Source organism: Rhinoderma darwinii, chromosome 2 (assembly GCF_050947455.1).
Source record: "Rhinoderma darwinii isolate aRhiDar2 chromosome 2, aRhiDar2.hap1, whole genome shotgun sequence".
Classification (NCBI taxonomy): Eukaryota; Metazoa; Chordata; class Amphibia; order Anura; family Rhinodermatidae; genus Rhinoderma; species Rhinoderma darwinii.
The window spans coordinates 33029254-33053567 of NC_134688.1; positions in this window are offsets into that span (position 1 = coordinate 33029254).

Consider the following 24314-nt stretch of genomic DNA (forward strand, 5'->3'; position numbering starts at 1 on the left):
ACTGTGGATCCGGAAAACAGACAGTAGGAGTATTAGACAGTGGAACGGCAGCAGTCTCTGGGGAAGGAACAGGGAGTTGATCCAGTCAGGCGATGATGGAGTTTACAGCCACGAGGAGTTGATCCTGACGTGCATATAGATACAATATATACTATTGGGGTCCACCCCTTAGTAATTGCTGACGTGCATATAGGTCACGCATATCCGTCTGTATGACCTGAACTGTGGTCTTAGGCTGGCCAGCGGGTTCCATGGCCTGAGCGTACTGTCACAATCTAGGGAACATATGTAGCTGACTTTAACTGGACTAATAACGCATTAAATACACAGTGGAAAGATCCCTAATCTTGACCTTTTCAATTATTTTTGTGTGATATCATGCTGCAACAAGTAATCAGAGTCAAGTTAAAGATGGCTACATCCGTATGTGGACCCACTAGGCCGTGGGCTCCGGCTCAGATAGGGCTAGGTGTGGCAAGTTGCGCCAGACGAAGCGGATGGCAGCAGGAATGGTAGATGACACACAGACGTGGCATATCCAGCCGGCGGTACCACACGACTCTGATAAAAGGCAGGCACAGTTAGGAAACAGCAAGGGATACAGGAAATAGGATGCAGGGAACGGGAACTCTGGGATCAAGCAGGAAAATACTAAGGGACTCTTTGCAATACAAACATGGGAAAAGTACAAACAACGCTCAAGCAAGGAGTGGAAGGGCAGAGACCTTTTTATAATCCAGGGTGCACTGGGGTAGGATAGAAAACTTTTAGGAAGTGCGCACGCTGGCCCTTTAAGGCACTCCTCGCACACTCCAGGAAGGGAAGGCCGCGCCAGCCGTGGTCTCTGGGGAGGTGGCCAGGAAGCTGCGGTCGTGGCCGTTCATCACAGGGTGAGCGACAGAGGTCCGCAGTCATAACACTGAGATTTTTTTTGGTGTTGTATATATGTACTGAGCAGTGGCGTAACTACTGCGGCATGAGGGAGCCCATGTCGCCCGCCGGCACGGGCCCCCACCATGGCCGGAGGCTCCGCTGGCAGCCGCTATGGCTACTACAGCGGGACGCCACTGAACACTACGGCAGAGCAGGGAGGTATCTCCCCGCTCTGCCATTAACTGGTTCCCGACCGCTGGCTGTATTTTTACGGCCAGCGGTCAGGGTCCTTAAAACCCGAGCCATAGACTTTTTACGACTCCGGTTTTAACTTACTGCCCGCGCGATCGGGCTGCTGAATGTCGGGTCTCCGGCTGTCAGTGACTGCCGGGGACCCTGAGGAGAGGATAGAAGCAGCTTTCGCTGATAGCGATCACACATGTATCCCCTATCCTGTGGATAGGGGATACATGTATTTTGTAGGACACACTGTAGGTCACATTTTTTTGGGAGGGGGGACGCTGTATTGTGTTCCCTACAGGGGGGGCTGTATGGCGTTCCATACAGGGGGGCTGTATGGCGTTCCCTACAGGCGGGGGCTCTATGGCGTTCTCTACAGGGGCGGGATGTATGGCGTTCCCTACAGGGGGGGCTGTATGGCGTTCTCTACAGAGGGGGCTGTATGGCGTTCTCTACAGGGGGGGGCTGTATGGCGTTCTCTGCAGGGGGACTGTATGGCGTTCTCTACAGGAGGGCTGTATGGCGTTCTCTACAGGGAGGGCTGTATGGCGTTAGCACTGTCCAATAAATATACAGTAAACAGAAGAAAATACGGTCCAGCAATCCTTATGACAATGTGATGACTTTATTAGAAAAACATTTTATAAACCACAAGGCATGTTGAAGTGATGATCCAAGACTGCTTACGCGCTTCGAAAGCCAACTACATTCTTCGCAAATGTACGCCATCTCCTCCAAACAGTCAATTACATCAGAAGTCCAGTTCCTTGTGCTGCATGACTCGTGGACGCCCTATCCGTGGCGATATCCGTGTCCTTTCCACTGCTTCTCACTTGAGTCCTGTAGGCACAAAAAAATTCTGCAAGTATCCATTGTCATCCGTGCCTGCAGATTCTGCTTTAATGATGCAACTCACTCAAATCCTTGTCTATTTCATCGTTTACTGATGCCTCTTTTAGATGCGACAGATGTATTTTTTTTATACTTACCAGCCTGCTTCACAGGCACCATCCCTTTTTATTGGCACCTGATCAATAAGGGGGTCCTTGCTCCACCACCATAACACTGCAATACTAAACAAAATCTTCCATAGACATCACAAAAACTAGACAAGCCTTTCCTCCCTTATGTTTCCCAACATTTCCTGGGACAAGTGTGTGTAGGTAGAAATCAACAAACATGTTTCCTGGCCCCAAACTTTACCCCCTCTTTCCAGTAAAGGATTGGCTTTCGGTATCAAGCCTCCTCGCTTTTACCTTTTTACTTTATCCTGCGTAAACATTTTTTTCAGCATCTTAAACGTCTTGCCCATTAGCCCATCTATCCCCAACATCAGACTACTTATTATCATCTGACAGATCAGAATCAGACTCAACCAGCTACTGTTGCCTTCTTCTGCTTCTCTTTACATCCAGATGCGCTGCTCCTGTAATTCCAAACATTGTGCCAGTACCCCGTGTTCTAAACATTTTGGCAACCCCAAGGTGTCCCTCTCCCATGTTGAGATTATGAGGCCCTACTGGTATATTGCTGCCTTCATCGACCCTGGATCCCTGCGCAAGGATCCTGGCACTTGGCCCATCATCGTGCCATGTTCCCTCAAATTTTTGCTAGAATGATACCATTGAGGATACCTGCCTTGCTTCCTTGATGCCATTTGCTCCAAACAATCCAGTACACCCCAAGTCCAGGTCCTTGTGCTGCATGATTTGTGGGGGCTCTATACGTGGCAATATCCTGGCACCTTCCATTGCTTTCCGCTTGAGTGCTGTAAATATAAAAACATTCTGCCAGTGCCCATTATCACCTATGCCTGCAGATTATGACTGTGTAATGAAACTCACTTAAGTCCTTGTCTATTGCATCCAGGCCTTGACACATCGCAAATGTTCTTGGCAGACCAAAGCTGTCTAAAATCCCCCTACACTCCCTCACCCAATTACCTTACACCTACGTTCAGTCCCAAACCGAGCCATGTGGCCAGCATTTTGGACAAAGATACCCCTAACTTACATTATGCCTATTCCTACCAACTATCCAAGGTTCCCCACTACTACGCCTTTCTTGGCATTTTGCCCGCTTATTACTTTTTCAATGTAAAGAGCTACTGGTGGATACTGTATATAGTAACTAATGATGGACATACCGCATATAGATGAAATATTACTTCAGAGAGTCCCCCTGGCAGCAGGCAGCCGATCTCAAGAAATTCTGGAACAAAAAGTATAAACTGTGAAGATATTATGACGTGCGCTTAGTATGGTTCATCATATCAACAAATATATGTTCAGCCTATTGAAAACATCAGGGAGATTGTTCCCACAGTCTTGTCATGTGTCTCTATAGGCACATTCCGGATGACATCACATTATAGAATTTCTATAGGTTGTTATTTGCTATAATACTTACATATATACAGTGGATCTTCTAGCATGTCGGCTGTCACTGGTGCCACATATTCAGATGTTATAAATGTCTGTAAAATACATAATGGGTTTAATGCACATACATAAAATAACCCCATATCTATAATGAATAATAATATATTTACTTTCACACATTTCATTTTCTATCACAGGGCGAGTCCAATGCCCCTCTGCCACACAAATAACACCAGCAGTATAATGGCATATAATAGTTGGAGGACCCTGGTATAGATTATGTATCAGGGACCAGGGGCTTATTGTTATTCTTCTATATAATCTTATCCTTAATGGAAAACTTCTAATTTGTCTTTTGTGGAGTCTTTTGGACTGGAGTAGAGAGAGTAGAAAATGGTAAATTGGATTTCTGGATTCAACAGACAAAATAATTATTAAAGGGGTTTTCTGACAGTTTCATAAACCTTAGTCTAAGCCGCATATGGCTAAAAATAACAAATTGTCCCTACTCATTTTTTAAATTCCCTGTGGCTCCTGCGCTGGTGGTTCTGTTGTCTTTAGTTGCTAGGCCACAGCGGTCATGTCCGTGTGGTTGGCATGTCACGTGGCAGCTATTGTGTCACATCCAGGGCCGGCCTTAGGTTTATTGGTGACATGTGCAGTATCTGTGACGTCCTCCCCCTTATGATGCACCATGTAGTGTCCAAATAATTTAATCATACAGTGCCCAAATAACATCACCCAGTCAATAAACTAGGGATTGTATCTTTCTGTTTTTTTATATTATAGGTTTTGGCCCTAAATGCCGGATCGGCAGTGTAAGTTGAGGGTGCCCAGGCCATCTATGGTGGTAGTGCCCCCTTCAGTATTGACCAGTAATACACACTATGTGATCATTTAGAGATGCAGTTAATAAAATACACTGACCTTGGACTCTCCTACTGAATACATCCGACTGAATGTAGAACGTTATGTGATATGAGGTGGAGGGCTCTGCTTAATCTTTGATCTGCCCTCCTGGGACGTGTGGTTATCATTAACTCTTATGAGGAATTAATTCTAGGAGAAAGAAAGACAATGTATTAGGACAAATCTCAATCAATGGCAACATTTCTATCTAGAACAGAGTCCAGTCCCCAACCAGTGTAAAATTACCAAAGGGGTAAATAGGATGGCCGGCTGGGGTCCAGGGATTTGGGGTGGCCCACAGCTCTGGGGCTCCATACGCCCCTGAAATTGGACAAACAATAACGGCGCAGGGAGGAAGCGAAATGTCTGACCCGGTTGGTCGTCTATTAGGTGAGTATAATTTTTTATTTTATAGGAGCAAAGGGGGCACTATTAATATGGGGGATAAAAGGACTGAGTCGGGGCTTAGAAAAGGGGGCTTCATTACTGTGGGGCCATACAAAAGGGGCATTCTGACCCAGGACATACAAAAAGTGTCATTCTAACTGTGGAGGGTATTGGTGGATACTGCATATAGTAACTAATAAGAGATGCACCTTGCATAGATGAAATATTGCTTCAGAGAGTCCTCCTGGCAGCAGGCAGCCGATCTTAAGATGTTCTGGAAAAAACAATAATTGTGTAGTTTTATTTCTCCAGACAGACGTGTGCTCAGTATAGACCACCCAACAATGAAGGAAATGTACATTAGGGCTCATGTACACAGCAACTTCATGTGGACGGACCTGTATGGTGGCGCACAGACTGCAGTACTGGTAATGTAGACACTCTGTGTGCGCTTTGTGCTCCCCCATAAGCCAAATGTGTATTAGGAAATTACATAAATAACAAGTCCCTTATATATTACTAATACCATAATATCTTCTTTATGGAGCATTTCTATAATAATAATAATAATATAAAGCTGCAGCAAAATTCCCAGCGTTTACTTTTGCTACATGTGGATGAGTTTTTGAGACTGTAACTATTCACCTGTAACACTTGTGAATTTTGCCGTGCAGCAAATCTGCAGCGTCTGAATTCAGCTTTATGGCGTAGAATATAGTACTCAAATACTGCAATCATACAGTGCCCAAATAACACTGCCAGACAAGTATTGTCTGCCACACTGTAATGTAATCCATTATCAAGGAATTGTATCTGCATCCTGAGCAGTGCCCTTTACTTTTTTTACATGAAGAGTGGGATTGAGTGTTCAAGCAATGGGTGCCCCAGACATCAAGACCATTGGCGCCCCATTCATTAGTGACAGGTGATGCACCCAGTGTAACCGCACAGGTCGCACACCCCCAAAACAGGCCCTGGATGAACAACATTGGGGAATTTGTTCCCACAGTCTTGTCTTGTGTCTCTATAGGAACATTCTGGATGACATCAGATTATAGAATTTCTATAGGTTGTCATTTGCTATAATACTTACATATATACAGTGTATGTCCTAGCATGTCGGCTGTCACTGGTGCCACATATTCAGATGTCATAAATGTCTGTAAAATATATAATGGAATAAACATAAAATAACCCCATATCTAGAATGAATAATAATATATTTACTTTCACACCTTTCATTTTCTATCACAGGACGAGTCAGACATTGAAAACATTTTGTAATGTTAGTGTAAACCCAAGGAACATAACTATAGGGGTGAAGAGGTTGCAGTCACACCCAGGCCCAGGTGTCCATGACTGACATTAGGGGGGGTCACAATGTGGGCAATTTACAAATGCCAATCGCCAATGCCCCCATCTCCTAGAGAAATCCCGATTTTCGCTGCTAGAAACGCGATGTCAGTGAGAGAAGCACCCAGGCGGAAAGGCAGCTGCTGAGTTGCCCGGCCGCTTCTAAAACACAAGCAGTGGAAGGGAGCCAGCGCAGCGCCCCGTTCCACCTGCTGGAGGGATGCGCCCTATGTAATGGCACAGGTCGCACACCCCTAAGGCCGGCCCTGGCTACTGCTGAGCCTTATTAGGATAATATACGGTAGCTTTTTAAGACTATTTAATTAAATTAAATTAGACATCATATTGAAAACGACTGAGAAGTCACATTCCACATTACTGACAGCTGCAATTCTCAGACAATGGTAAGGGTATGTTCACACACTTAACTAAAAAACGTCTCTAAAATACAGAGCTCTTTTCAAGGGAAAACAGCCTCTGATTTTCAGCAATTTTTTAAACCACAAACATTTTTTGAGGCGTTTTTGCCAACGTTCTTGGAGCTGTTTTTCTATTGAGACAATGAAAAACAGCTCCAAAAACGGCCGAAGGAGTGAAATGCACTTCTTTTTACAGGGTGTTTTTTATGCGGCGCTTTATCAAACGCCCACGTAAAATGCACCATCGGAAAAAAAAACAGTTTTTCCCATTGAAATCAATGGGCAGATGTTTGGAGGCGTCCATCCTCCTTATTTTCGGCTGTTTTTCGGGGTGTTTACGGCCAGGAAAACGGCTGAAAATAGGCTGTGTGAACATACTCTGTTGTACTGAGTTGTAACTTTAATGAGAAAATATGAAACATTGAAATCTGAATGTAAAATGTTCAGTTGTTACTTGCATTAATAGAAACATTTTACAGGAACTTGAACTGTTTGTCTAAAAAAAAAACAACCCCCGACAATCACCAGAAAAAAATCCTTCTACAGTTTTTTTTAAACGGCCACGTAAAAAACGCCTCATCGGAACAAACCCCCGTTTTTCCCATTGAAATCAAAGCGCAGATGTTTGGAGGCGTTCAGCCTCTGTAGTTTTAGATGTTTATGGCCATGAAAATAGGCCATGTGAACATACTCTGAGTTGTAACTTTAATGAGAAAATATGAAACCTTGAAATCTGAATGTAAAATGTTCAGTTGTTACTTGCATTAATAGAAACATTTTACAGGAACTTGAACTGTTTGTCTAAAAAAAAAAACAACCCCCGACAATCACCAGAAAAAAATCCTTCTACAATCATATCGTTGTGGTGAGGTGTTGGTGTGGTTAGAAATTGCTGCAGTAATGTCCAGTGTGAATCTGGCCTTATATGAGAATTCTAGAGCGTATATATTTCATGTGTCCAGTAACATGTAGAATTAATGATAAAATGCTGCATCTTACCTGTCAATCACACAGTCAATCACAGTCCCGGTCCAGACGTCATTGGCAGAAATTGTAAAAAATATGTAATCCAGCTGCACATAGAACCTAACGGCTAGTACTGTCTATGACATCATCAGTGACATCATAAGCGGCTGCAGTATCTGTTACATCATCTAATTATCTCCTACTGCCTGGATAGACTGTCTGTGCATACACTGGATATAGGCGTTACATGGGACTGCTGTTTATAAACATGGAAGAAAGATACATGTGTGGTTATAGGGGCTACGACTAAGAACATGTAATGTATGAAACGTGTAATCTGTTACTAGATGGATTTTATACTGTAATACAGATGTAGCCATCTTTAACTTGACTCTGATAACTTGTTGCAGCGTGATACTTTCTTGATCCCGCAGCACTCCGTGTTTCAAGTGTGCGTGAGTAGGCTTCCACGCCAATGTGTAAAAAAATGGGAACTCAGCACTCCAAGGTATTATGCAATAAGTGATATTTGATTTCACATATAGCGAAAAGTAGTAATCCAAAAATAATGGCGCCATTACCCAACAGCGACCGAGGTCACAAGCGCCGCATATCCGTGTCTAAAGAAGGTTGAATGTATAGACCGAAACGTTAAAAACCTATTTTTGGATTACTACTTTTCGCTATATGTGAAATAAAATATCATTTGTTGCAGCGTGATATCACACAACAAAAGCCATTGAAAAAGTCAAGATAAGGGATTGTTTATTTAATGCGTTAAAAGTCAACGTAAAGACGGCAACATCTGAACTAATAAAGGATACATTTTATTGAATTTCGTTTTAGGCTACATTCACACAACAGTAAAAAACGTCCGCTTTCAGAACAATGAGGTTCTATGGGTATATTCACACGGCCTTTTTTTAACCACCCGTGAATACTGGCCGTCAAAAAATAGAACATGTCCTATTTTTGGCCGCTTTCACGGCCAGACAGCCCCCATAGAAGTCAATGGATCAATTTTTAACGGCCGTCAATACATGTAACAGCCGTTAAAAACGGTTCTGTGATTTGGGGATTCAAGAGCCAAGGGAACTATTGGCTCCCTTGCTGGTAATCGGCGGCGCAATGACACATACTCACCGATGCAGCGCCGTCCTCTACAGGTGTGGTCTCTAGTCTCATGGGTTCTGCGAAGGTGACGAGATGACGTCCTCGCGTCGCCTTCGCAGAACCAGTGAGACTAGAGATCACTCGTGACGTAGACGGTCATGCATCGGTGAGTATGTAGGGCATTCAGGCGGACAAAAATTACGGATATTGTTGCGCTCACTACTATGGTAGCATGGCGCTAGTACAGGGGACATTGTTGTCTACTGTAGCAAATTTTTCGGCACGGTCCTGAATTTACAGAGAGAGTCCTGGAAGATTACCACAGGGAGGGGGGGTGTGGTGCTTTCTCCGGAGAGGTGTCTGTGTCATCATCTACAGGGGGGCTGTGTGCCATCGTCTACAGGGGGCTGTGTGCCATCGTCTACAAGGGGGCTGTGTGCCATCATCTACAGGGGGGCTGTGTGCCATCATCTACAGGGGGGCTGTGTGCCATCATCTACAGGGGGGATGTGTGCCATCATCTACAGGGGGGCTGTGTGACATAATCTACAGGGAGGCTGTGAGCCATCATCTACAGGGGGTCTGTGTGCCATCATCTACAGGGGGTCTGTGTGCCATTATCTACAGGGGGGCTGTGTGCCATCATCTACAGGGGGGCTGTGTGACATCATCTACAGGGAGGCTAAGAGCCATCATCTACAGGGGGTCTTTGTGCCATCATCTACAGGGGGTCTGTGTGCCATCATCTACAGGGGGTCTGTGTGCCATCATCTAAAGGGGGTCTGTGTGCCATCATCTACAGGGGGTCTGTGTGCCATCATCTACAGGGGGTCTGTTTCATCATCTACAGGGGGTCTGTGTGGCATCATATACAGGGGGTCTGTGTGGCATCATATACAGGGGGTCCGTGTGCCATCATCTACAGGGGGGCTGTGTGGCATCATCTACAGGGGGGCTGTGAAACAATCATGACAATGACCTTTGTTTGTGTGTTTTCAGGGGGTTGGGACAAAAGAAGCCAGACAAATGAAATTCATCAGTTTTTTTTAACGGCCATGAAAAACGGATGCAAAATGGATGTCAAACGGCCATTAAAAACGGACAGACGGACTGGAAGTGTATAAAAATGTGCAGACACAATGATGCAAAACGGCCATGAAAAACTGACAGTTGATCAGTTTTTAATGGCCATTTTTTTTCACTGTCATGTGAATGTAGCCTAAGTTCTGGATCGTCTCCATTTTAATGGATAAAGTTACCGGACAATTATCCGCCCACCGAGAGTTTATTGGACACATGGACGGCCTGGTGAGCAGATGAACTTCTTGTTTCTTTGTTTGGAGTCATGCACAGATATAGCAATCCTTATCCTGACTCTGATAACTTGCTGCAGCGTTATAATTTATCACTTAAGTCACTGAAAACCATTGAAAAAGTGAAATTAAAGTTTCTTGACACTGTGTATTCAATGTATTTAACCCCTTCGAGCTCAGCAACGTAATATTCCGTCGCGCTGACCGCCCCGTTCGCGCTCAGCGACGGAATATTATGTCGCAGGGAAAATGCATCGCCATTTTCCACCGGCGCGTGCACGAGCTGTGACAGCTGCTGTTTCCGACAGCAGGCTATCACAGCTCAATACGCCGTGACCTATTGCGATGGTTTTGCCTCCACAATCGCCACTATTGGTCAGTCAGTGAGTAACTAGTTGTCCAATAGTGGCGATCGGTCTCTTCACTTCCTCTCCCTGACATGGAGATAGCGAGGCGTTCAGAGCGGTTGTGAGTAGAGGGAGAGAAGAAAAAGAGTGAAAAAAAGTGAAAAAAATACAACTTTTTTCTGCTTCCCACCTCCCCAATCCACTACCCAGTCCAGTCCTTTACCCTTCCTCCTTGTGTTCCCCCCACATTTTTGGTCAGTGATCTCCTAGCACTGACCACTTCTTAGTCTTCAGGACCAATTTCTTGGTCTCTGGGGATTATTTTTTTCTTTATAAAACATATAAAATAAAAAAATATATGAAAAAAAAAAGAAAAAAAAACCTGTTAATTTAGACAATTTATCTAGTTAGTTTAGTATTAGTGTTAGTTAGTGTCAGGGAACCGTCAAAAAGCATAGTTAGGTATAGCATCAGGAATCCATCACCATAGTTAGATCTAGCGTTAGGGGTCCATCACAGTAGTTAGGTTTAGCGTCAGGGAAGCTCGGAATAATCTAGATAGGTTTAGTGTCAGGCACCCGTCACCGTAGTTAGGTTCAGTGTTAGGGAAGCTCAGAATAATCTAGTTAGGTTTAGTGTCAGAGAATAGTCGCCGTAGTTAGATTTAGTCTCAGGGAAGTTCAAATAAAATCTAGTTAGGTTTAGTGTTAGGAACCCTTGCCCTTGTTAGGTTTAGTCTCAGGGAAGCCCACTCGTTCTATAAAAACACCAATTTTTTGAGCTGGTTTAGGTAGCAGCCTATTGCTCCTAGTTAGGAAAGCAATCAAACATGTCCCAACGGACATTTAGTGCCGAAGAGGCATATTCATTTCTTGCCTCCGACACAGAGTCGTCGGATGGTGAGACTCTGTTTTATTTATCCACCTCCTCATCCAGTGATGAAGAAGAGGAACCTCCTAGGAGATGCCCCTTGACCACCAGTGCAGTTGAAGCCCCCGAGCGAAATGACCCCGCCGCAGTTCAAGCCCCCATTTGGACCCCCACACCAGACATTTATGAGCCCAAAATCCCAGAGTTAAAATTTAATACGGCAGGGCTCAGTGAAATGGGCTTTTTCAAGTTCTTCTTCACTGATGACTTTATAGATCTTATGGTCTCCCAGACAAATTTATATGTCCAACAGTATATTACTAAGAACCCTACATCATTTTATGCCCAATCCTACAGGTGGACCCCTGTAGATGTAGCAGGGTTGGGCAAGTTCTGGGGACTTCACTTGAACATGGGGCTTCTGGAAAAGCCATCCATTAGGACCTACTGGAGCATGGACATCTTATACCATACCCCCAATGTACCGTATGGCCATGTCCAGGATGCATTATGAGGCAATATTTTGCTTCTTAAATTATAAGGATAATGAGCAGTGCCCACCCCGAGATGACCCCAGTTTTGACCTTTTGTACAAACTGAGACCCCTATTAGACCATTTCAGTGCTCGGTTTGCCCAAGCATACACCCCCGAGAAGTGTATTTCTATTGATGAGTCCCTGGTACATTTTAAAGGGAGGCTTCAATTCTGCCAGTACCTGCCGAGTAAGAGTGCAAGGTATGGCGTAAAGATGTATAAGCTGTGTGAGAGTGCATCAGGGTATACCTACAGGTTTAGGATATATGAATGGAAGGACACCAGTATTCAGCCCCCAGAATGCCCCCCCTTACTGGGAATTAATGCAAAAATTGTGTGGGATTTGGTGCACCCACTGCTGGACCAGGGTTACCACCTCTACTTGGATAATTTTTATACCAGCGTCCCACTCTTCAAGTGCCTCGCTTCCAGAAGTCCTGCGGCATGCGGCACCACTAGAAAAAATCTGAGAGGCCTCCCTAAGACTCTGCTTGGGCAAACACTCATAAGGGGTGAGAGCAGGGCACAATCTAGCAGCAACATATTGTGTGTCAAGTACAAGGACAAGAGAGATGTCCTTGTATTAACAACAATACATGGCCACACCAGTACCCATGTACCTGTACGAGGTACCAGTATAGAGACCCCCAAACCAGACTGCATCCTGGACTACAATAGGTACATGGGAAGGGTTGACTTGTCAGATCAAGTCCTGAAGCCCTACAGCGCCATGCGGAAATCGAGGGTGTGGTATAAGAAGCTGGCCGTGCACATCATACAGATGGCATTGTACAATGCGTATGTGCTACGTCGATGTGCAGGCCAGAGGGGAACTTTCCTGGAATTTCAAGAGGTGATCATCAAGAACCTAATCTTTAGGACCAAGAATAGGGAGCATCCAGTACTTCCGGAAGCGAGGCCACACGCATTGTACCAGGGCAACACTTTCCAGGAGAAGTTCCCCAAACTGGCAAGAAGGGAAAAAGTCAACAGAGGTGCAGAGTCTGCTATAAGAGGGGGATAAGGAGGTAAACAATATACGAATGCGACACATGTCCCGAAAAACCAGGGCTCTGTATGAAAGATTGTTTTCGAATTTATCATACATCCCTTAATTTTAAATTTACCCTGATACACTCCGCACAGCTTATGCCCCTCATCTTTCCCTTCTGAGCCCTGCCGTGTGCCCAGGAAGCTAATAACAGCCACATATAGGGTATTGCCGTACCCGGGAGAACCCACATTACATCTTATGGTGTGTATATCTCCAGTGGCACATGCTGGGCACACTATATCGGGCACGGACATGCCATATATATATAGAAAATTGCAAATCTCACTCTGCCCCATCTGCTGCACATTATCTTTTACACAGTACCTGTGGGGTCAAAAGGCTCACTACACCTCTAGATGAATGTCTTAAGGGGTGTAGTTTTTAAAATGGGGTCACTTCTCAGGGGTTTCAACTGTACTGGTACCTCAGGGGCTTCTGCATACATGACTTAGCACCAGAAAAACTCCAGTAGGCCAAATGGTGGTCCTTTCCTTCTGAGCCCTCCCATGGGCCCAAACGGCAGTTTATCACCACAAATGGGGTATTGCCGCACCAAGGACAAATTGGGCAACAAAATGGGGTATTTTGTTTCCTGTGAAAATAAGAAATTTAGATAAAAAATGACATCTTATTGTTCTACACACAGGTATCCAGGCTACCAGGACTACTATTATGGGCAAGGCTATCTGAGTTATTAATGTTGGGAGTATTTTACTCTAGAAAACACCCTTTGGACACTTCTGCCCTTAACAAAACAGCTCACACTCAAACAACTAACGTTATATACGATAGCACACTGCCCTATTCATATGTCCTTAATATAAGGACTTTAAACACACCATACACTTGGTTTTCCTACTTACCTGTGTTCATATCATATAGAGTCTCTCCACTCATGTACCTTTTTAACATGTATGTTTTTATATGTATTTAATAAAATTTGTTATTCTTTTCATATATACTTGGCTCTATACTCTGTTTCTTGTGTGTGTATAGGGTTTAAGTAGAGTATAACAGAGAGAGTTCCCAGCATTATCATTCCCTTACCCCCCTACAACATTACGAATTATATTCACTTGGGACTGGTGTTGTTTTATTAAATTTCTTTTGATTCTCTTGATTTTTTTTGCTGTTTTTGACATTCCACTATGTTCTGCATAAAGCTTAGTGTCAGCTGTACTGTGACTTCTTTATCATAACGGAGCCATACCAGGCCCTTATACACCCTATATGCTTCCCCAATAGAATCCATAAAACATAAAAGGGCCGAGCAGTGCTCCGCAAATCACTCTAGCTAGAATCGCAAATGAAAACGTTCACCATATTAACCAATTGGTAAACATTTGCGGAATCAGGAGATAACGCCTTTTCTCCTCCTCCTCCTTCTTTTATGCTCTAGCCCCTCTTCCCCTGATCCAAATAGAACTTCTCCAAGGGGAGGAGGGAGAACATCTCCACATACTCATCCTTCCCCATTTGTTTCCTGACCTCCTGCTTAAGATGGGCACCGATCCCTCGAAGCAGACATACACAGCCAAGTTATCCCTGTTTACCTAGTTAGGTGTCTCAGTCTGGACTGAGACCGCAACCGCCTCATAACTCACCGGAAGAGGGTTAACAAGGGAAAATGTTTTACAGGACCGGCCACGCGAAAACCTGGGATGGACCCGCACCCTTCACCAGGGAACCGCCCACCATTGTTACGATACTGGCGAACACTGCTGGAATCCTATGGTCAGAAGTAGCGAGCGGAGCACAGTGCAGAACCCGGTGAGACGTCCCCAGGGACAGTGCTTGGAGGGTGGAACACGAGTAGTAGTAAATAGCAAGGAAGTAGGAACCGTCTGGCAAAGACAGTTCTCAGGAGCAGGAGACTGGAACAAGACACAATACTCAAGCACTGTTTGGTATTCCATGTGGTCTGAAGTAGGCCCAACAGGAAACAAGATGGTTCCACACGATGCAACATTTGCCATCTTGGTTAAGGGCAAGTTTAAGGGCAAAACAGCAGCCTCCGGTGGTAAGGAGTAAAAGTGCAACAAGAGAATCCTAACATTACTCCCTCCTTTCGACAGCGGCCTCAGCACGATGTTTGACTTGGTTTATCTGGATATCTTTGGTGAAAATCCCTAACCAGTCGAGGAGCATTGAGATTGCCTACGGGTTCCCACAAATTATCCTCAGGGCCATATCCTTGCCTTTTTATTAGATATTACAACCGAATTCTGAATATCCTGGAGTCCAGGATGTTTTCAACAGTATAATGTTCTTGTCCATCAACTTCGATAGGATCAGGGGGAGGCAGGTGGCGTCCTGGAAATGGATTTGAAACAACAGGTTTCAGTAGGGATACATGGAACACTAGATGTATTCTCATTGGTCTGGGAAGTTTGAGACGAAAAGCCACTGAGTTTTCTTGTCCAATAATCTTGAAAGGACCAATACATTTTTGGCCCAATCTTGCTGAAGGTAAGTGAAGTTTCAGATTCTTGGTGGAAAGCCATACTTCATCTCCCACTTTGAAGGTTGGAGAAGGTCTACGAGATTTATCTGCTGTTTCCTTATATTTCTCCTGGGCAATTGATAATGTAATTTTTAGCATTTCCAGATTCTGTTGAAGTGATTGTATTCTGTCAGTCACTGCAGGAATAAAAATTTCTCTGGGAAGATTAGGAAGAATACTGGGATGGTAACCCAAATTTGCAAAAAACGGTGTTTGTTTAGTGGAGACATTCTGAGAATTATTGTAGGAGAACTCCGCCATCGGAAGCAAATCGACCCAGTCATCCTGTAAATGGCAGATGTAGCATCGGAGATACTGTTCTAACGTTTGATTTGTGCGCTCAGTCTGACCATTAGACTGGGGATGAAAAGCAGAAGACAAACTGACATTTATGTCGAGTGCTGTGCAAAAACTCAGCCAGAATCTTGATGTGAATTGTACTCCGCGATCCGAAACCACTTCATCTGGTATTCCATGAAGACAAAACACATTCTGAATTATAAGATCAGCAGTCTCTTTAGCAGAAGGTAGTCCAGGGCAAGGAATAAAATGGGCTGCTTTAGTGAGCCGATCAACCACTACTAAGGAATTCTTCCCTTTGGAGACTGGTAAGTCGACAATAAAGTCCATAGAAATAGATCCCCAAGGACGAGATGGAATTGACAGAGGCTGCAATAATCCCATGCGTGAGGTACGAGGAGTTTTGTACATGGCACAGGTGTTGCAAGAAGAAACATATTTCTTCACATCTTTTTGATAATTGGGCCACCAAAAGAAGCGGGAAATAAATTATTGTGTTTTTTTAATCCCCTTGTGACCTGCTAGTTTAGAGTCATGCATTAATTTTAGCACGTTTAATCTTACAGTTTCTGGAACGTAAATGCAGTGCTTGTTAGTCCATACTTGATTTTTGAAAGTTAGGGACACTTCATCTGGTGGGTGCAAAAGAATTGGGTCGGTCTCATAGGCTTCCTTTATCTCATCAAGCAAGTCCTTGCTATGGATCACCCCCAGGAAATTGGACTCGGAAAGAATAGTTGTTGGTGGTACTGTCGAGGAGGAATCATTGGAGAACAACCTAGATAAGGCATCGGACTTACCATTTCGGTAACCAGGTGTAAAGGATCTGCCAGGCACAGCTTCGGGGTTAACTCCCTTAATTAATCAGTCAGCACCTGAATCTACATCCCTGAGACTGACTCCAGCTTCCACCACTCAGGCTGGCAGGCTTAGGAGTGGGAGAGCCTATCGCAGCCTGGCCAGACTCAGCTAGCTCCCGCCCTCTGTCTATTTATACCTGCATTTCCTGTTCCTCCTTGCTTGTTATTCTTTTTCTTGTGGTTGGGTACCCGCCCGGGATGTTCACGCTGGGGTATTGGTCAGGAGGTTCCACCTGCGTTTCCCCAGTAAGCCAGGTCCACTTAGAAAGGGTCCGGTGGCCCCTCATAAAAGGGGGGGTACTGTAAAGGATCTGCCAGGCACAGCTTCGGGGTTAACTCCCTTAATTAATCAGTCAGCACCTGAATCTACATCCCTGAGACTGACTCCAGCTTCCACCACTCAGGCTGGCAGGCTTAGGAGTGGGAGAGCCTATCGCAGCCTGGCCAGACTCAGCTAGCTCCCGCCCTCTGTCTATTTATACCTGCATTTCCTGTTCCTCCTTGCTTGTTATTCTTTTTCGTGTGGTTTCCTGGCCCAGCTACAGCTCCTTCTATTTTGTTCCTGCTCCATACAGACCCTGGCTTACTGACTACTCTTCTGCTCTTCGTTTGGTACCTCGCACACTCCTGGCTTGACTCGGCTCGTTCACCTCTCTGGTTGCTCACGGTATTGCCGTGGGCAACTGCCCCTTTCCCTTGCTTGTATTCCCTTGTATGTTTGTCGTGTTTGTCGTGCACTTACTGAGTGCAGGGACCGCCGCCCAGTTGTACCCCGTCGCCTAGGGCGGGTCGTTGCAAGTAGGCAGGGACAGAGTGGCGGGTAGATTAGGGCTCACTTGTCCGTTTCCCTACCCCCCAGTCATTACACCAGGCCTGTAAGTGATCACAAAGTTGAAACGATTTTGAAACAGACTCCACCGGGCTTGGCGGGGAGACAAACATTTGGCAGATCTAACAAATTCAAGGTTACGATGATCAGTTAGAACCACTATTTGTTGAGCTGTGCCTTCTAAATGATGTCTCCATTCTTTGAAAGCAGCAATGATGGCTAGGAGTTCCTTGTTCCCCACGTCATAATTCTTTTCAGCAGAAGTCAAACTTCGAGAAAAGTAAGCACAAGGGTGCAGCAAATCTTTCTCTCCAGTTCTCTGTGATAGAATAGCCCCTATTGCACAGTCTGAAGCATCCACTTCAACAATAAACGCTTTTTCAGGGTTAGGATGAACCAGTATTGGGGCTGTTGTGAATTTTGTTTTCAAATAGAAAAAAGCATCTTGTGTCTGAGGAGACCACACAAAAGGTATCCCTTTCTTTGTTAATTGGGTAATTGGTGTAATAATGCCCGAAAAACTCTTGATAAAACGCCTGTAGAAATTAGCAAATCCTACAAATCGTTGGACCTCTTTCACATTTTTTGGAGTTGGCCAGTCTCTAATTGCTTGAATCTTGCTAGAATCCATGTGTAACCCTAGGGGAGAAATGATATAACCCAAGAACTGTATTTCCGTTTGATGGAATTCACATTTCTCCAACTTGATATAGAGTTGATATGCTTTCAGACGCTCCAACACCATTCTCACATGATTCTGATGTTCTTCTGCAGAATTAGAAAAGAGCAAACCGAACAATACCCCGAATGATACTAGTGGTCCTAGTGACTAATTTAAGCTGAACCAGAAAAAGAAACAAGTCAAGACCAGGTGTTTGAAAAAATACAAATAATCTTTATTAAAGTCAATTAGACACATGGAGACAACGTATAACACTTAGACATAATAAAATGCCATGGACCCTCGAACACAAACGGAATCCGAACGTAAAAGCAGAGTAGCCCCCCAGATGTAAAAATGGTCTGACACAACCTATATATGGCTAAAGTGCATAAGTACATATTAATGAGCAGGTACTAGGCATGGTACGCTTTGCACAGATGAACACATAAATAAGTAAAGAGAATATATATAAAGTACAATCTAAGTAAAAACAACATGCAAAGTAGTATACCTACACCTGCGTATAAGAAGATAAATAGGAGATCAGGACCAGGAGGGGGACCTCTGCTTAACCCAATGCGCGTTTCGCTGGTGCTTCGTCAGGGGTTGATGTCCAAATGCCCCAGTTACCCCTAGATATACCTTCCTCAATGATGTTTTACCGGTAAAATCACAGCTGTTTCTTATCGGGTGGTTAGGTGTTCAGCGTCGGTCACCCATGACAGACGCCGATACATCCCGCCCACCCACGATAGCGTCCTATCGTGCAGTCCTATATCAAATCAATCCTCCTCCAAGAACCGCCTCCATCGGCATAACCACACCAGGCGGGCGGGGGAATTAACTCCACCCGCCTGCTCGATGCGGAATCGCAAAAGGTCAGAAACAGGGAGACGAAGATAAATTAAACTAAAAGTTTAGTGGCAATCCAGTTTTGGCCCAAGGTAAAAACATCTATCCTGAACACTAAGGTGAAAAATAGGTTGAAAAGCCCAGCCGATCTCATTAAACAACAGCAGCGGGACGAAGCGTCCCGTTGCTAGGTGACAGTCCAGCGTGAAAACAGCGATTGCTGTTAGACACGCTGGAGAGCATAGCACAGCATTAGAAGCCAAGGTCGCTGTCCAACGTGCTGAAATACTCAGCACAGCCGTCAAACCTAAATAACAGGGAGAGTCAGGGCAGTCACTGTCCAAGGTGCTGAAGCTGACTATCCAAGTCCATATAGCGCTTCAGAGCTGAAACACAGTACCGGAACTGACCAGTAATGCTGTGAAGAGTGAAAAATGAAAAAAGGAGGAAGGAAAATAAAGGAGACCAAGGATATACATATATATATATGAATCTATATATATATATATATATATATATATATATATATATATATATATATAATCAAAGTGAATGGTTGTGAATGTGAGAGAGGTGAGGAAACGTGAAAAAATAGCAACAAAAATGATAATAAAATGATAATAAAATAAAACAACAAGTGTTAATTGATTGATGCTGAAGAGGAAAAAAGAGAGAACAATATAATTAGTATTGATGCAATACAAAACCATACATATGACCCGAAGATTGTGAATATGCGGTGAATGAAACAAAAGGTGAATAAACACCAAAAATGACAATCAAAACGATGACCAAAAGAAATATATATCAAAAATTAATGTACATAAAAATATACATAAATCTAATTAATTTTAATCCAGTATGTGCAAGGATATGTGCAAAGTGCACAAGTATGTGCTAAGACTATAGCTGCAGTTCTCAGGAGCAGGAGACTGGAACAAGACACAATACTCAAGCACTGTTTGGTATTCCATGTGGTCTGAAGTAGGCCCAACAGGAAACAAGATGGTTCCACACGATGCAACATTTGCCATCTTGGTTAAGGGCAAGTTTAAGGGCAAAACAGCGGGCTCCAGTGGTAAGGAGTAAAAGTGCAACAAGAGAATCCTAACAACAATGTTCAGCAGGCACATCACTGAGTCTCTCAGGCATCTGCACACGCCTCCTGCTGTGTTACCCCACAGCCCCTAGCGGCAGGGGGCAAACCTGACCTAAACAATAATGGCACCAAGCACCAATAGTGATGCTTTTGAAAAGTATCAAAAAACTTTATTAAATATAGAGGACAAATGAATAAAAAGTGTCACACAATAGATATAGCAACATCTCCAGAGTGAAATACACAGGGTGAACACATGCCCATAACAATACGGATACATCTTATTTATAAAGTGTATAGTGCTAAGCAATATATATGCAATAAGGATATATATACCATATATAATATAAATTGTCTTTACAATACTGCAGGATAGACAAGGACATGGACAAGAAGCTAAATACAAGTAGTGATGGTCCTAGGATAGGTGCAACACATGTTCAAAAGAGTACAGCATATGAAATAACATGCCTCAATATATACCCATCTATATGACACAACCGGGATGGCGCCAACCACGACGCACGTTTCGGCACAGCCTTCATCTGGGGGTGACATCATCTCCTAACAGGTATAATATAATAATATATATATTATATAATATATTATTATATTATATAATATAATATAAATTTCGGTATAATAATGATACAACAGTAAACTGGAGATGACCGTCCAACACTGCGAATTTAACCCCTTAATGACAATACGCCTTTTCACGGTGGTCATTAAAGGGGTTCTCTGGAAAAAACTTTATGGTCTCATGTTTACTTGATAAAGTGGTTCTGTTTCCACTAAACGCGTTGTACCTCAAGAGACCATCTATCTCTCTTTTTTATGTATGTTTTATTATGATCTATTGTTTTAGACAATTAATTATATATATATTTTTTCTCCAAAAAGTATTGCGCCTGGATGGTGTCTCTTTTTTACAGTGGATCCCACCTGGTTCCCACTGTTTTTATCTACCTGCTCTTACTGAAGATGTCCTCAAAACTGGCTTAATGAGATGGTAGATCGGAGAGTGACTGAGGCAGTGGAGGCAAAACAGGGCGGACCTGTTGCAGGCAGCGGCTAAGGCATCTTGGCCCCCATTGGGGGACCTCTCCAGAACTCCAGTGAAGGACCTGGGCGTGTAGACGAAGCCAAGGCAGACCCAGCAGAACCGGGTTGATGGCTTTAGGCAGGATGAGGAAGTTGATCTGTTCTGAGTGAAGGACTCTGATTTGTAATGTAAGTGGTTTCTTGATAACCACAATAGGATAAGGCAATGGTAGTCCATTTACAGAAGCAACAGCAAGGGATCTCTCTAGAAGAACTGTGGGTAGATGTAGTCGGTCTACTAAATCCTGCTTGATGAAATTTGCAGCTGCCCTGGAGTTAAAATAGGCAGAGGAGAAGTGTGATGTCTCTCCCGAGATGATGGTCACAGGAATAGATAATTTGGAAGATGTTTTGATGTTTGGCATCATCCCACCTAGAGTTGCCTCTCTAGGAGCTGGATTTTCCCAGCTTTTGTGGACATTGGCGCACGAAAGGGCCTTTAAGGCCGCAATACAAACACAGACCTGAAGAGCGTCAGCGCTGTTTCTCCTGCTCGGACAACTTGACTCTGTCTACCTGCATTGGTACCTCAGGTAGAGCAACAAGAGGGGGCAGTAGTGGTCTCTGGAACGAGGGTGCTAATCTGTGAAAACGTCTCTCCACCGAACCTCCTCATCGCGTTCCTGGATCCTCATGTTGACCCGGGTAGCCAACAGGATATGGGCATCCAAGGTAGGTGGGAGGTCGCGGGCTGCCAGCTCGTCCATGGTGTGTGAGGACAGTCCATGCCATAGGTCGCCACCAATGCTTCATTGTTCCATGCCAACTCTGCTGCCAGGGTACGGAAGGAGATGGCATACTCTCCTGCTGTGGACCCCCTTGCTTGAGGGTTAGCAGAGTGGCTGCTGCTAAGGATGTTCGACCCGGCTTGTTGAACACGTCACAAAAAGTCTGTAAGAACAGGGCTAAGTCCGAAAATTTGGGCCCCTGTCATTCCAGGATGGGGTTCGCCCATGCGAGGGACTTGCCAGCGAGGAGGGAATTAATGAACGCTACCTTGGCCTCATCAGAGGAGAAATGGTGAGCACGCAGTCATAGCGAGGAAAAAGAGGCAGTGCAACTGTGGATCCGGAAAACAGACAGTAGGAGTATTAGGCAGTGGAACGGCAGCAGTCTCTGGGGAAGGAACAGGGAGTTGATCCAGTCGGGCGATGATGGAGTTTACAGCCACGAGGAGTTGATCCTGACGTGCATATAGATACAATATATACTATTGGGGTCCACCCCTTAGTAATTGCTGACGTGCATATAGGTCACGCATATCCATCTGTATGACCTGAACTGTGGTCTTAGGCTGGCCAGCGGGTTCCATGGCCTGAGCGTACTGTCAGAATCTAGGGAACATATGTAGCTGACTTTAGCTTGACTAATAACGCATTAAATACACAGTGGAAAGATCCCTTATCTTGACCTTTTCAATGACTTCTCAATGGTTATTTTTGTGTGATATCACGCTGCAACAAGTTATCAGAGTCAAGTTAAAGATGGCTACATCTGTATGTGGACCCACTAGGCCGTGGGCTCCGGCTCAGATAGGGCTAGGTGTGGCAGGTTGTGCCAGACGAAGCGGATGGCACCAGGAATGGTAGATGACACACAGACGTGGCATATCCAGCCGGCGGTACCACACGACTCTGATAAAAGGCAGGCACAGTTAGGAAACAGCAAGGGATACAGGAAATAGGATGCAGGGAACGGGAACTCTGGGATCAAGCAGGAAAATACTAAGGGACCCTTTGCAATACAAACATTGGAAAAGTACAAACAACGCTCAAGCAAGGAGTGGAAGGGCAGAGACCTTTTTATAATCCAGGGTGCACTGGGGTAGGATAGAAAACTTTTAGGAAGTGCGCACGCTGGCCCTTTAAGGCACTCCTCGCACACTCCAGGAAGGGAAGGCCGCGCCAGCCGTGGTCTCTGGGGAGGTGGCCAGGAAGTTGCGGTCGCGGCCGTTCATCACAGGGTGAGCGACAGAAGTCCGCAGTCATAACACTGAGATTTTTTTTGGTGTTGTATATATGTACTGAGCAGTGGTGTAACTACCGCCGTAGCAGCCGTAGCGGCTGCTACGGGGCCCGCGGCATGAGGGGGCCCGTGTCACCCGCCGGCACGGGCCCCCACCATGGCCGGAGGCTCCGCTGGCTGCCGCTATGGCTGCTACAGCGGGACGCCACTGAACTCTACGGCAGAGCAGGGAGGTATCTCCCCGCTATGCCATTAACTGGTTCCCGACCGCTGGCTGTATTTTTACGGCCAGCGGTCAGGGTCCTTAAAACCCGAGCCATAGACTTTTTACGACTCCGGTTTTAACTTACTGCCCGCGCAATCGGGCTGCTGAATGTCGGGTCTCCGGCTGTCAGTGACTGCCGGGGACCCTGAGGAGAGGATAGAAGCAGCTTTCGCTGCCAGCGATCACGCATGTATCCCCTATCCTGTGGATAGGGGATACATGTATTTTGTAGGACACACTGTAGGTCGCATTTTTTTGGGAGGGGGACGCTGTATGGTGTTCCCTACAGGGGGGGGAACGCTGTATGGCGTTCCCTACAGGGGGGCTGTATGGCGTTCCCTACAGGGGGGGCTATATGGCGTTCCCTACAGGGGGGGGCTCTATGGCATTCTCTACAGGGGGGGGATGTATGGCGTTCCCTACAGGGGGGGCTGTATGGCGTTCTCTACAGGGGGGGGGGGCTGTATGGCGTTCTCTACAGGGGGGGCTGTATGGCGTTCTCTGCAGGGGGAATGTATGGCGTTCTCTACAGGAGGGCTGTATGGCGTTCTCTACAGGGAGGGCTGTATGGCGTTAGCACTGTCCAATAAATATACAGTAAACAGAAGAAAATACGGTCCAGCAATCCTCATGACAATGTGATGACTTTATTAGAAATTTTTTTTATAAACCACACGGCATGTTGAAGTGATGATACAAGACTGCTTACGCGCTTCGAAAGCCAACTACATTCTTCGCAAATGTACGCCATCTCCTCCAAACAGTCAATTACATCAGAAGTCCAGTTCCTTGTGCTGCATGACTCGTGGACACCCTATCCGTGGCGATATCCGTGTCCTTTCCACTGCTTCTCACTTGAGTCCTGTAGGCACAAAAAACATTCTGCAAGTATCCATTGTCATCGGTGCCTGCAGATTCTGCTTTAATGATGCAACTCACTCAACTCCTTGTCTATTTCATCGTTTACTGATGCCTCTTTTAGATGTGACAGATGTATTTTTTTTATACTTACCAGCCTGCTTCGCAGGCACCATCCCTTTTTATTGGCACCTGATCAATAAGGGGGTCCTTGCTCCACCACCATAACACTGCAATACTAAACAAAATCTTCCA